This window comes from Notamacropus eugenii, chromosome X (genome assembly GCF_028372415.1).
Source record: "Notamacropus eugenii isolate mMacEug1 chromosome X, mMacEug1.pri_v2, whole genome shotgun sequence".
NCBI lineage: Eukaryota > Metazoa > Chordata > Mammalia > Diprotodontia > Macropodidae > Notamacropus > Notamacropus eugenii.
The window spans coordinates 90,016,329-90,029,520 of NC_092879.1; the positions used below are offsets into that span (position 1 = coordinate 90,016,329).

The 13,192-nt window shown below is 42.8% G+C and overlaps 1 long non-coding RNA gene across 1 annotated transcript; it reads left to right on the top strand.

Moving 5' to 3' along the window:
• The first annotated feature begins 1,539 nt into the window (after positions 1–1,539).
• LOC140515641 (uncharacterized) lies at positions 1,540–7,962 on the top strand. Its single transcript, XR_011971112.1, has 3 exons — positions 1,540–1,679; positions 5,523–5,618; positions 7,470–7,962. It is a non-coding gene; the product is annotated as an uncharacterized lncRNA (long non-coding RNA).
• The last annotated feature ends 5,230 nt before the right edge of the window (positions 7,963–13,192 follow it).

Here is a 13,192-nt window from a genome sequence, read left to right on the forward strand (position 1 = left end):
CCCTGGATACTCTTTAGTAGATTTCCTCAATTGCTGCACCCAAGAGCTGAACACAACACTCCAGACGTTGCCTGACCAGTTTAGGACAACAGCAGCATCACCTTCTTATTCCTGGAAGCTCTGTCTTTCTTAATGGAATTCAAGAGCTCATATTTTTTTTGTAGTGACATCACATTGCTGAGTGACAGTGGGTGAGAGTGTGTGTGTGTGTGTGTGTGTGTGTGTGTGTGTGTGTGTGTGCAGTCCACAAAACTCCCAGATATTTTTTAAGGATGAACTACTTACAATGTTTCAACCATCTTGTACTTATGAGGTTGATTTTTTTGAACCCTGGTGCAAGATTTGATATTGAACCTTATTAAATTGTATTTGACTGCCAAGATGCTGTTAGATCCTAACTCTATGACAGTCTATGGGCCCAGCACAGATCACCGGGGCATACAGCTGCTCCAAATGCACCCAAATGTGGTTCATTAATGGTTCCAGGTCAGTTTCGAGCGAAGTCTATAGTGGAGTGCCCCAGGGATCTCTTTTTTTAAATGAAAGGCACAGATGGCATTTCTCATCAAAGAAGCTGGCAAGGCTGGCAAACATATTGGACGACTGAGAAGAGTCCAAGAAGAGCTCAACAGGTTAGGAACTTGAGCCAAATATAAGATGAAGTTTTCTAGGAATAAATACCAACTACTTACTTCTGAGTTAAAGAGAAATCAACCTCACAAGCATGAGAAGAAAAAGGCGGAGCCAGGTAGGAAGTGTCAAAAACATCTGGGCCTTGGAGAGAGACTCGAACGAGCAGTCTGACACAGCTGCCCCAAGGCTGAGGCTCTCCTAGACTACGTGAAGAGACGCAAAGCAGGGGGCAATGGTCCTTCTGTCCTCTGCTTGGGCACTGGCTACATCTTAGATATTATGTTCAGTTCTGCTTATTACCATTACAATTCAGGAAAGATATTATGAAGCAAGAGAGCATCCAGGGACGGAAAACCAGGATGATGTCACATGAAGAGTCGTTGAAGGACCTGGAGATGTGAGAAGGGGGATCTGAGAGTTGAGTAAGTATCAGAAGGGCTGACACGGAGAACAGGCCTCGTCAAGCCTAGGCCCAAAGGGCAGAACTAGGAGCACTAACTGGAAGTGAGGAACACCCAAATGATCAGCACTACTGATGATGAATGAATGAAAAAAGCATTTATTAAATATTGGCTCTATCTAAAGCACTGGGCTAAACACTGGGAATAAAAAATACAATCAGGGGCAATTCTATTACCCAGGCCCTTGGGTTTAGGGTTCTGAGCTATCACCATTGGGATCTGAGGGGAGATGGTGGTCAAGGTGGTAATGGTGGTGCTTTCACTTCCCTTGACCATGTCTGCAGCACATAGTGCCTCCCATCACTCCCTCAAAGTACCTGGCTGCTTCAGCTAGGCTGGGTTCACCTGCCTGCAGATGGCGTGGACTGCCCTGGGAGTTAGTAGGATCTGCTCTTAAACAAAGCTAAATAACTTCCTATTGGATGGGAAGGCTTCTGAGCTCCCTTATAACTCCTGAGATTCTGGAATTGTGTGCTCACTTCAGTCTGTGATGCTGCATTCCATTCCGTTAACATTCTGTTGCCTTTGGCACAGATTCCAGTTTAAGCCCAGCCACTAGGCAACAACTCTGAGGGAGTGATCAAGGTAACGTGAGTGGACAGTTGTCCATACTGGCAGCAAACCCACTACTGGGGTGGGGAGGAGACCAATTTTCTCTTATTTTGATCTGTTTTAGGCTGGTAGAAGAGACAGGGTTCTTCATTCAAAATCAGCCACACTTGAAATCAAGAGCCCTAGGTTTGAATTGTGGCCCTGTCACTTGTGAGCTATGAACCCAGGGGTTAATCCTCTAACATCATGTCATCTGAGGATTGGGGAAAGGCCCTAGGGCAGCTTAGCCTAGACAAGAGAAGATGTAGGGGGAATGTATCCAAGTATCAGAAGGGCTGTCCTATGGGAGAGGGATCAGTTTTACTCTGCTTGGCACCAGAGGGCAGAATTAGAAATGGTGGAGGGAAGTTGACCTCCTTGAGCCTTAGTTTCAGCAGCTGTTTCTTTGCCTGTAAAACTGTAGCTCCCTAGTTACCTCAGGAGGTGGCTCAAACCTAGAGCGCTAGAGTAATATAAGTTGTCACTATTCATACCGTTCTTACATTGAAGTTGTGTTGGCTGTTGTGCTGTTTCACTTGGGGTGTCAAGACATCTGAAGATGACAAAGGAGCCATATTTCAACCTGGTATATTTTGTCCCATGGACACAGCCTTTAAAAAAGGCTTTGAACACACTGGTCGGTCAAACTGGTACAATGAAAAGTGCCATTGTGTCCATCCCAAGGCAGGCAATAGGCCTTGGATGAATGCATGGTACAGAATGGATAGATGTATAGACAGAATGGATAGTGTGTCAGTGTACTTATTTTGAATGTGCTCGTATACAAGTGCTGTAGCTTGCCTTTGGAGATAAGATGGAAAGCAAGGGGAAATCAGGAATGCAAAAGATTTTCCTTTTCAGCTCCAGATTAAACACTTTTTTCTTCTTCAGAGAGACATTCTGCCTGAAAAGGTTACAGACAGATGAATTGTCACACTTTCTTGTATTGGTTTATTCCACTACCAGATTTCCCATGTTTTCCTTGTGGGGAGGCAACAGTCTCTCCATGAGCCTCATGCCAGGTTTCCTGTTGATGCTGTTTTTTTCCCTGATGGACATGTCTACACTGCAAGAGGCGTAAGATCCTGGGTATTTGAAAATGAAAGAACAGCAGCACAGGGCCAGATGCTTTAGCTATAAAAGTTGCCGAAGTATCATAAACACCAGGTGTGCCATAGAAATGCCCAGGTTTTTTATCCTGACACACTGTTGTCATATGGTTCCAACATCTGTTCCTCCCTGTCCATGCTTCCCATAGACAGTATTTATTAAAATCAAATCTGCACTAGCTCTCACTTGTGTGCCTTGAGCAGGAAGGGCTACAGTGGCCTTATTATGGAGTATAAGGGAGCTGATAAAAATGGATTTTATCAGTAAACTTAGAATTGTCCTCACAACCCAATATGGTATCATCTGGTCTGAGGTTACCTTCCACTTGTTAATTAATTACTTTCTGCTGCTTGTGGTTTATATTCAAGTAGTGCCACAATGTAGCACTTCATAATTTCCAAATAATTTAGGGGTGAGGGATGAGGCCAATCTGGCTTAATTAATGAGAAGTCTGAATCACAGGATAGCCTAAAAACATGTGGGTTCTTTACTTTCAAGTATAATAACATAGCTATGTTCATTCAAGTCCCAGCTCTCCCTGTTACCCCTTGCTGTGTGAGCTGGATATACCCTACTATGTGACTTTGTGGGGGTTACTCCCCTTCTCAGGGTCTCAATTTACTTATCTGTAAAACAAAGGAATTGGATGAGATGGTATCTAGGGTCCCTTCTGACCCTAAAGATTCTAAGATTCTAAACTCCTTTCCTTGCCTGGGTCTCACTTTCCTATCAGTTAAACCAATTACATCTGCATCCCATGAGAAGGCATAGATGGGCGCCTATCAGCAACGGAAGGAGTGCCCACACCAGTGAGGTCATGGCAAACTTGAGATAGAGCATTTCACCTAGAGTGCTAAACCAGATTGTGGTGAGGAGCATGACTTAGAAACTGTCAGGCTCGAGGGCAGTGTAAGTCAGCATTTGGGAGGGAGGAGTAGGGAGAGGAGTGCCATCCAATCCTGTGACTTCATAGGTGTCTCAAAGCGAGGAAACGCCTTCCGCCAATGCAGATTGGCAACTGCTGTTCAATGTGGAGTCTTAAAGAGTTGTTAAGTGACTGACCAAGGGCACACATCTGACTCATGTCACAGGTGGCCTTTGAACCCAGATTATAGTGACTCAGGCTAGTTCTCTACTATACCGTACTGCCTCTTGAGCTGTTACGACTAATAGGTAAAATATGTCACAAATTCATTAACATTTATGCCAGATCTAAATTCTACAATAATATCCACTCACCACAGAAGTCTTTTTAATGTGTTAGAATTAACTTTGGGGACCAGAAGTTGGAGACACATTTGAAACAATCCTTTATGTCTTTTGATCACTCAGTTTGATAAAGCTGCTGACTTTTACTAAGATATAAGACTCTACTAATTCATGGAGAAAGAAATAATTTCAAACCTCTTTTTCTAAAAGGATGATATATGCTATCTGGAAAATCAAAAATTTGAAATAGTGGATTTCAAATTAATGAGCGTTTGCACTGTGATTTTTTACATCACCAAGAGAAGAGTGATAGGGATCATCAATTGAAGACTATCCAGTGTTTCGTGGTCTTTCTTCATTTGTTATTTTCAGACACAGACAACCATTAATAATAATTCATGAGCCAAAATAATCCATACTGGATTTAGACATTTATATACGTAGTCCCACTTCTAAGTCACACGGCCTGAATGCCTTCTATTAATATTGGAAATTTCTTTTTGGTATCACATGTGATGTGTACATGATCCAGGGACCCATCATACAATCTTGAAATCCACTGAATTTTGTAATAAATTAATCCTTAGACAGTAGGAGGCATCTCAAGTCTCTTCCAGTAATGCCAATAAAGCCATATCCCATGTCTATATCTTTTTCATGCCTTCCCTTAATTCTGTAGTAATACTGCCTCTATTTTAGTTTCTTTCCCTGGAAGAAGTTTCCATAAAGAGGAAATTTTCGTTTCCACATCAACTCCCAGACAGAAATAAACCAGAGAATGCAAGGGCAAAAAAGGATACATGCTGAGGATACTTCTCTGAGAAGAGAGTCCTTGACTTGGGGGGCTGAAATGAGGTTAGATGTGTTCACTCTAGCACCTGGAGCCTACCATGGGATCATTCTCAGAGAAGGAGTGAGAAGCTAACAAAGACTACCCAGTTGGGTGGAGCAGTTTCAAGTTGAGCTCAGTCTTCTTTTCCCTTTGCTATTGCTACTGCTATCTCAAGTGTCACAATAAGGAAATGCATTCTTTTGTATGGTAGAAATTTGCTTGTGTGATACCTAGCATGTAATGCCAAACTGTTCACATGCTGTTCAAAGAATCATTCTGCATATAGATGGGTCTGTGTGCCCATATGTTTCAAAGTTCAGTTTCAAGGAACAGCTGAATTAGTCAGCGAGACTGAAAAGGGAAGTGGCCAATATTCATTTGCATGTTGAAGGAAGGAAGACGGAGATGGAGGGAGAGGGTGAAGGGAGATGGGGGTCTGCTCTACATGCTGTTCAAAGAAGAAATTGGCCATTACCATTCCCTGTTATTTGTCCTTGTTCTCCTGTGTATTCTTCATATTAAAGATGCTGTACCTTTTTCTTGACAGCTTCCCAAGTTTAGGTTCCTGGAGATTACTGAGTCCATCCAGCAGGTGGAATGTAGAGGATTCAGTTGGTGTCTTTCCTTGGTGGACATGGCACTAGGTGAACACTCTTCTAACTTAGATTTCTCTTTATGTCCCAAAGCCAACTGTTGGCACACCCATCTTGGCAAAGTCTTCCTTCCCAGGGAAATGAATCTGAACCCAAACATAAAAAGAGCCTCCAGGGAGTCAAACCAAGGTGGGGCTTGGGAGAGGGTGATGGGGAGAGAGGGTGGCACTGAAGGGATAAAAATTCTGAATGCAAAATGCTACACAAAATAGGGAGTGACCTGAACCATGAAATCAAACGTTCCCTAGCTCCCCGCAGCTATTTTTGCACATACAAGGTAAGTCACTCTTCATTGATCAGCTTTGGGATCGTTTACTACATGGTGTTCTGGGAGAGATGAAGCAGTCCGTGGCTCTGCAAAGGTCAGAGAAAGTGAACTTGGGGATTGGACTTGAAAAAATGCTGCACTGAGGAAGACTTGGTCCTTCGTGGCTTCTGGTAAATCTCTATTTGCAAATTAAACCTGCATCAAGCATGGCCGCCTTTGGGTTCAGAGCTGTAGCACGGAGTGGGCTGCATTTTTCTGTCTGCCTCAGTGACCTTCTGCTCAGAGCTGCTAACACATTGGCCATTTAGACAGGGGTCAACCATGCCCCTGATCCTCTTCAAATTGGTTAAGTAACTCAGTGGCAGAATCAGGCCCACATACTTAAAGCTAAACAGATTTAGAAGGAATTGGAAATTTTTATCCCTATGGGACCAAGGAGCTTCCTCTAAGTAGTCGCTCTCAGGGCACTGCTATGTGAGGTGGCAGGCTAAGTTGTTGCTTCAATTCTGAACCCACAGCTGCCTGAAACATGGGCCAGACTATCTCCACTGCTAAAATCAAGTAGGCATTTCCAAAGTGATGGTTTTCCTTCTCTTAGTATGAGGGAGAAGTAGCTCAAAAAAAGAACAGATACATTGAGTGAACCTAAAATGGTGCAAATCCCTTGGAAAGGGGAAAAGGTGGCATCAGTGATACCTTAACGCGGGCATGTGCGCATTCCTTCATTCAATAAGCACCTATCATGTGCCAGCTACTGCGGCCCGTGAGATCAGAGAGAGGCTTAGAAGGACGTCAGCCACTTGATGCCTTTTGTCACTTTACTGAGTCTCTAGAGTAATTACAGTTTAGAAATGGTTACAGTAAGCATAAGCACGATGATGACAGTGATGATAATGGAGCACTAATGCAGCGCTTCAAGATTTACAAAATCTTTTACATATGTTATTTCATTCAATGGAGATTGTTTTTATCCGCTTGTTTAGACAGCACATACCCGTCCTCAGCTTATTTGAAAAACAATCCCATCCTGGGGTTATATTTTGCTTTTAGGCCCATGCTCTGGGACCTGAAATCCTTGGAGAGCATCATTATATAAACACACAACCCACATTGTTCCTCTTTCTCTTGGGGCATTTTGCCACCACTGACTGAGTACCCCCTCTGGCATGACCTCCATCATCTTTGCTTTTCTTTTCTAAGCCATATTGATTGAAACAAGTGGAGGATCAGAGAAAAGATAGGCTTAATGTCATTTTTTCTTTTGCTTCCATTTTCTCTTCTAAGGAGAATGATCTTTGACCTGGGAAAGATAGAACAATGACGGTTAATAGGAAATTGAGAACCAAGATAAGTGAGGAGATGTTAAGATAGAACCTAGCTGTGCCCAATGAATTCAGATCACCCCAGAATGACATCCTAGGACAGTGACAAAAACGCGACCTAGGATAGGGTGCTGGCCGTCAGTGCTCTTTGCAAAGACTATAGACAATGGGGGAGGTGCTACAGTACTAGGAAGGGGCAAATATTACCTTGATTTCCAAAAATGAGACCACATTAGAGTCTGGTGAGCTTGACTTCTCATTTGGCAAAATTCTACAACATATTATCAAGGTGGTGGTTTGTGGGCACTTAGGGAATTGGCGATCACTGAGCTGATGAGACTTCATCCAAACTAGATTGTGCCATACTAACCTCATTTCTTTGTTTGACAGGATAAGTAACTTGGTTCGTTGGCCAAGTTGCCAAAGGTTCTACAGAGAGAAGGCTGCCAGAAAGCAGGAGCAGCCATTGGCAGCAGGGGTGGTAGGGCTACAGGAAGAGATTTTCACTTCAAAATCTCCCAAATTCCTCACAAGAGGAGAGCCTTCTTAAAGCTGGCTCTTGTAAAGTTCCATGGCAAGATGAGGCAGCTCAGGAGGAACATCAAGAAAGAAAAGGGCAAAGATAAAAGGGAAAGGAAGAAGACGATGACTGAGGCACGCCAATTGGTCACCAGGGTGGTGCTGCCCACGTTGGTGTTCCTCATTCTCTTTATTGTGATTCTAGTGTACATACTGACACGCCCTCCCAAAGGCAAGTACATCTTGCCAGAAGACATCAAAAACTAAAAGAATGTACTAGGAGAAAAGAGATCGGAAGGAAACAAAAAATTGTTTCTTCAATGTGGTGGGTACTCATTGATTAAGATTTGGAAATGTAATACAAAATATGTTAATCAGCAAATGTGCTGTGTGCCTTACTTTCTATGTGTTCCTGAAATTAACGTATGGCTCATGATGAAAGGAGAAATATGCTGTAATCCATTCCACACCATAGCCAACAAGTAGTCACTTCACCCTTGCTTGAAGACCTCCCTCCAATGAGGGGCAACCCACTAGCTCTACTTTTCTTACTCTACTTTAGGATAGCTCTAAATGGCAGGAAGTTGTCGTTAGCCCCCTCAAACTCAGACCCAGTGCGCCAAGGATTGGTCTCTAGGGCCAACAGAACAAATCTAATCTCTCATCCATGTGGCAGGCCTTCAGACATTTGAAGGAAGCTATCATGTACCACCCATGCCATATCTTCTGCTGGCCAAAACTCCTCATTTTCCTTAACCAATCCCTATGTGTCATCAGTTCCTGAGCCACCAGCATCATCATGCTGATCTGGCTTATTAATAAAATTAATCCTTCCTAAAATACAGGGCCCAGGTGTGAACCCAGTACACCAAATGTGGTCTGATAAATACAGAACTGTCACATCTTTATTCCTGGAGAGTCTGACTCAATAAAAAGCTGAGGATTATGTTTGCTTTCTTGGCTGCCTCATCACACTATGGCTTTATACTGAGCTGGTGGTTTGTGCCTATGTCCCAGATCTTTTCCAGATGAGCTGATGCTCTCTCCATCCTGTATATATGAAGTTGATTTTGGAGCCCAAGTGTGAAATTTGACATTTACCCATATTACATTTAATCTTATTTGATCTGGCCAAATGTTTTAAGCCATCTAATTGCATTTCTATCTAGCCTACATTTAATTGCACTTTTATTTAGCCTGCATCTCTCCATCTTTTCCACAAGAAGAATAAAAGAGATTTCATCTGACATCTAGGCATACTATTATATTTTCTGATCTATCAGTTTAGGAAGCTGGTCATAAATAAAGTTGATCAAACATGACCTGTTCTTGATGAAGATCATTCTCTTTCTTAATACTGCTTATTAGGGACATAACTCAGAATTTTGCTAGGAATTGAAGTCAAGCCCATTGGCCCAGATAACCAAAGGCTCCATTCTTTTTCTCTCTTCTGAAAATCAGGAATTTTTCCTTCTCCAGTGCTGCCATACCTCTCCCAGTCTTTTCAAGTTCACCAACAGCGTATAGATGCCATTTTTTCAAAGGTAGTAGGCTCTCTGGGACAGGTGCCACGAGCTCATCCGAGGCAACTGGGTATTCTTTTTATCTTCTCTCCTTTTCTGGGATATCAGCTCTTTATCTAGCCATATTTGCTTCTTCCTTTCTAATGCAAAGGTCATTCTCTTTGGCAGAGAAAACAGAAACAAAAGAAAAATCGAGCATCTCTGCTTTCTCTTGCTATCAGTTACTGTTGTCTCATTTAACCTTCAGTGATCCTCCGCCTTTCCCCAATACAACTTTAAAAATTCTATCCTTGCCATTCGCTCACCTCATGAACATCACCTCATTCTGGGATTTTTCACCCTTCAGATATGGTTCTTATAGGACACCACACTTGCGTATTCTGCCTTTGTTACCTGCCCTCATTTCTAACTTCTGTACATGTCTCTATAAAACTGACATTGTCTGGTGAGCTCCCTTATATTAGTCTCTTAAGAAAACTCTTTTTTTTCTTCCTCACTGGAATTGTTTTCATTATGTTTTCAGATTTCAGCCCATGAGAGCTTCTCTCCTTTTTGAGACTTCCCTTGTAGAATTTTAGTTCATCAAATTCCACTTTCCCTGGACTTCCCAAATAGAGGGAACATTATATCAACAGGATTCTTTGATTGCATGTGTATTTTACAGCTTCAAAGCCCACCATACTTCTCTGTGCTTAATGGCATTTGAAAGACATTGACTTAAAGGTGAAATCTTTGTTTCCTATTTATTTAACAGGACATCTTCTCTTCTCCAGACTAAACACCCCCAATTCCTTTAGCCAATTGTCTGCACTCACGTAAGCACCCTTCTGTCCAGACCCTCATCCTCTCTAGCCTGTTGCACCAGTGACACCACAAACTTGCAAATAATTGCAGATGCTACAAAGAAGAGCTAACACCTTACACAACAGAGTCAGTATCCAAAGAGAGCTTAACAGGCTAGAACAATGGGCTAAATCATTCAAGGAAGATAATGGGCATGACATAATCTGGGTTCAGAAAATCAACTTCATAAGTACAGGATGGGGGGTAGGGGACTAGATAACAATTTCTCTGAAGACAACATGGCGGGTTTCAGTGAACTGCAAATTCAATGTGAATAAAGAGTGCGCCATGGCAGCGCTGATAGCTGATGCTGCTGTAGACCGTGGCAAGGCAGTGTCCAGAAGACAAAAGAAGCAATAGTTCCACTGTACTTTGCTCTTACCTAATCACGTCTGGAGTACTGTGTTCAGTTCTCAGCGTTGTATTTTAGGAAGGATGTTGACAAGGTAGAGTCCAATGAGGAGAGGAGGACCAGGATGGGGAGAGAGCTGGAGCCCACTGGAGTAATCAATAATCATTTACTCTGCAACTGCTAGGTGCCAAGGCTACAAAGACCAAAGCTTGAAAGGTTCTTACCCTTGGGGAATTAATTTAATTATCAATGTAATCGTTGACAACAATGAGACAAAACGAATATCTAGCTTTTCTATAGCAGTTTTAAAGTTCAACAAGCACTTGACAAATATTATCCCATTTTAATCCAACAACAATGCTAGGAGGTAGGTGTTATATTACCCTCCTTTTATAGCTGAACTCAAACTCAGCAGATGGAGACAACATGGTTAGCATGTAGACATTTGCAGAATGAACACAACTGCCATCAGGGTGTGGATAAGAAATGGCCTAATGCTGTCGGGAAATCAGCTTGGCCATTGTGCAGAGGCATGATTGGAGAGGGGAGAGACTTGAGTCAGTGGGACCAATTCTGAGCCTACTGCTACAGGCCAGGCTAGAGAGGATGAGGGTCTGGACAGGAAGGTGCTTATGTGAGTGCAGACAATTGGCTAAAGGAATTGGGGGTGTTTAGCCTGGAGAAGAGAAGATGTCCTGTTAAATAAATAGGAATTAATGCTTTCTTCTGCTTGGCCCCAGACGGCAGAACCCTTAGGAGTGGTGGGAAGAAATTGAAGGGAGGTAGATTCAGGCTCCAAGTCAGGAAAATCTCTTAGGCATTAGAGCTGCCTCCGGATGTTTTTACACAGATGTTGGTAGAGGGGATTCTCAGCTACATATGTTTACCTGTAAGGTCCCTTATAACACAGAGATTCTATAAGCCCTACAGCTAACGCCCAGTGTGGGGAAGGAGGTGCACTATTGGATGATTCAAGGCCATCGAAAAAGAACGCTGTGAGAGACAGGAAATGTTAAGGTACCACAGTAAGTTATTGCTAGTTGATGAAGTCATCGAGAATAAGTTAGACAATAAGAAGGCTAACAGACTGCAGGTGGACTCAACCAATCAAAAGACAGACAGTGGCCTTCAGAAAATTACAGAGTTTTTGAGAAAGGAACCAAATCTACAACTAGCTGGAACTGGCCAAGAAAAGTGACCAAGAGTTACCCGGAGAAGGCTCTTCTTCACTGTGCTTGCTTAACGAACCTCATCATATAAGTAGACACACCCCGTATAAAATTATCCCTCCATTTTCTGATCATGGGTTCTATGTTAAAGCGTATTTGGGAGGGGGGAATCACACTAAGAGGGGTTACATAATGGGCATGTAGAGAAGATGGTGACCTAATGGAGAATGAACCAATCCATCTCCTAGTGGGAGACTCTGTCCTGAATTAACAGTATAAAGCCAGTCTCGCTTCTGTATCCAATGCTCCCTCCTGAGAAGGAGGTGGGGGGCTGCTTTGGCCAAAATGTTCAATTCCTCTGAACTCTGCTGTAATAAATTTTCCTTGATACCTTTTAAGTATCAAGTATGTCTCTAACAACATGGAAGGCAGTTAGGTGGTGTACTGGATAGAATGCTGGGCCTCTAGTCAGGAGGACTCGAGTTCAAATCCAGCCTCAGACACTTCATAAAGAAGGAAGTGCCTAACACTGAGGAGCCTTTCCTGTCACTAGAGGTTCTCAAGCACCCAATGCCACTCACTATTTGAAGGAGACACGCCAGACTGAGAAGTGAAGCTCTCATCTCTCACCAACTCTGCCTTACTTCTCTCATAGAACAAGGCAAGGATAGAGTCCTTAACAGCCTTGGGACTAGGGCTACATAAAGAAGTAGGTTGTAAAAGTTTGAATGACATGTCAAGGGTCACACAACTAATAAAATGTTTAAAGCCGAATTCAAATCCAGGTCTTCCTGATTCCAAGTCTAGCACTCTCTCTTTTATGTCACACCACCTCTTGACAATCCTGAGAGATATATACTATAGAGGTAGTCTTATACCCATTTTACAGCTGTGCAAACTGAGACACATAGACCTTAGGTGATTTGTTCATGAGCTGAATTCAATGAGACTAAATAGGGATAAATATAAATTCTTATGCCTAGGACAAAAACTCAGCTGCACAGGTATAGGTTGGGGGAATTGTGGCCAGCTAACAGTGACACTCAAGCTCACAGGATCACAGACTTAGACCTGAAAGACACCGTAGAGGCCATTATTCCAACCCCTTTATTTTACAGGTGGGAAAATGAGGCCCATAGAGGTTAGGTGACTTGCCCAAGGTCACAAGGGTACTGTGACAGAATTGGGATTCGAGTCCTTGTCTCATGACCCCAAACCTAACACTCTTCCTTTTGCATCATGATGCTCAATTAGAATCAGGAATGTGACATAGTAGTCCAAAAGCTAATGCCATCTTAGGCTACCTCTGCAGAACCAGAGTTTTTCAAACAACAGAGGTAGAGACAGAATATACCTTGAGTATTATGCCCAGTTCCAGGCATCACATTTTGAGAATACCATTAACTAGTGATAGTATACCAAGGATAAAGTAAAGGAACTTGAAACCATGCCATACAAAGGCATTGTCATCAAGCATCTGAAGGGTTGCTAGGTGGACAAAGGCTTCAGTTTGGCTTTCCTGGTCCTAGATGCCCAAGCTAGAGTTAACGAATGGAAGCTATAGAAACATCTTCGGGTCTGACGTAAGGAAAGAAGTATTTAACAATGAGGAGCATTTGGAAGGACAGATGACTCCTTTAGGAGCTTTTCCTGTCACTAGAAGTCCTCAAGTAGAGCTGAGATGTACACACGGGGAAGATGCTCTAG